The following is a 2,000-nucleotide window of genomic DNA, read 5'->3' on the forward strand; positions in this document are numbered from 1 at the left end:
GAGTTTCCTAAAAACAGGCTTTCTGAGCCTTCGTTTGGGGCCATGTGTTGGGGGGGCCCATAGCTGGTTTACTGAATTAAGAAGCATCAGGTTACGATCTGCTGAATGAGGGGGCACAAGCCACCCCCGCACCCCACAGGGTCAGCAGGTAGCCGCTTCAGCATCCGAGTTCCCACTTGGGAATGTGAAAACCCTGGGTTTATTTTGACGGAAGACGCAGTTTCAACAGAACCGCACAAAAGAGGGTAAGTCACAGGATTTATCATTTATAGATCCCAGACATGGGTAGGGGGTGACGAGCAAGGGGAGGGCAGTCCTCTGTCCCAGGTCACGCGTGAGCAGGAGAGACGGACAGGGAGCCTATTACTCATAAGGCGGTTAGGACCGAGGGCACTGACTTGCCACAGGCTCAGCTCAAAGTGTGTATTTTACTGGGCTCCCTGAGAAAAACAAAGCTGGAATTGGAGATGAAATCCTAAGCTCGGGCCCTTGTCTACGTTGAGTCCGGGCACAAAGAGGGTCATCCCATTGTCAAATGTCTGGGCAGTGCCTTAGGAGGGCTGTTTTCCCACTGGCTTTGCCTAATGGGGGTCCCCTGCTTCCACTGGGCAGCCTTCCTGGGCCAAGACAAGGCCACTGAGGGCCAGGGACCAAGTCCGTCAATGACACGCCCCAGTACCCAGCCCGGCGTTGGAAAGGGCAGGTGCTCAGTAAATGCCGAAGAGACTGGGTGTCGGAGTGGGTCAGACTGAAGGCCTGCGGGGTCTGCGTGGAAGAGAGCTAGAGCTGAACCCTCCTGCCTCCATACGGTCCTTGTCATGCCAACTTTAGTCTCGAGGGGCCAGAGAATCCAGCCAAGCCACGCCCAGACCCCTGATCCCAGCAACTGTCCTAGGGAATGTATGAAGCTGCTAAGTTTGCTGTAATATTGTCACTCAGCAATAGATAATATGGGAGTGCGAGCAATCCCAGGAGACCAGAGAGGAGGCAAGAGGTGGCGGTGGTCTGGACTGGGGGCCGGGGCACCAGGGCGGCGGGTGGAGGTGGCTGAGGGGGTGCAAGCCTGGTGTACTCCGAAGGCCTTGCTGATGAGTCGCTTATGGGGTTAGCTGTGAGTTACAGGTGACATCTCTCTGTGGCAAGCCATGCACTAGGCAGTGCTCGGAAGTGACTTCGCTCAGTCCTCATTCTCACCCTTGGCGGTGAGCTGTGTCTCTTTCACATGCAAGGAAAGCTCAGCCAAAGAATCCAGCTGAAGTCACCCTTTTTTAAAGTGGTAGGCCCAGACTCAAGGGCCCTGAGTGTCACCACAGTCTCTGCCTCCCCGGGAGCCCCTGGAAGGCTGGCATGAGGAGGCAGTCTTTAGACCCCTGCCCCTGCTGAGCAACAGCCAGATTGGACTGAGCTGCTGCTGGCACCAACTGCAGAAGCCACTGAGCTCTTCATCTTCAGTAGCCCTCGTGGTTCGAACGGGGGAGAGCAGACTCTCTCTGACACTTCCTGCTCTCATTTTACTGCTCAGTCCCTCATCCCTTCTCTGATCCAGCTCAGAGAGCTTCCGGTGCACCTTTCCCTCTCCTCCCCATAAACACGTCCACACCTTTAATATTCAAGTCCCTTCTAAGCTGTTAAACTCCTATGCATCCTTCAAAGCCCAGTTCAAATGGCCCTTCAGAGAATTGTGACTCTTCCCCAGACAAAACTCATCATGCTCTCAACTCAATCCTTTGTTGTCCCAAGATCTTCCTTTCCACCTGAAGGCACTGAAGCCCTCACTGCCTGACACACAACCTGACACACGTAAGGGGCCCTGGAAACATTTTGAGTGGATGAGAGAGTGAATGATGTCTGAAGACTCTTCCGCCGCCCCCCCCCCGCCCCCCAGTACTGGCTTTCCCTGGCCTCAGTTCCCTAGGGTGGGCCTAGGAGCCCTGTGAGGTAACAGAACCCCATGAACAGTGCTCACCATGGCAACTCCAGGAGCAGAGAACGGCTCCTCC

Source organism: Mustela nivalis (assembly GCF_964662115.1).
Source record: "Mustela nivalis genome assembly, chromosome: 7".
NCBI lineage: Eukaryota > Metazoa > Chordata > Mammalia > Carnivora > Mustelidae > Mustela > Mustela nivalis.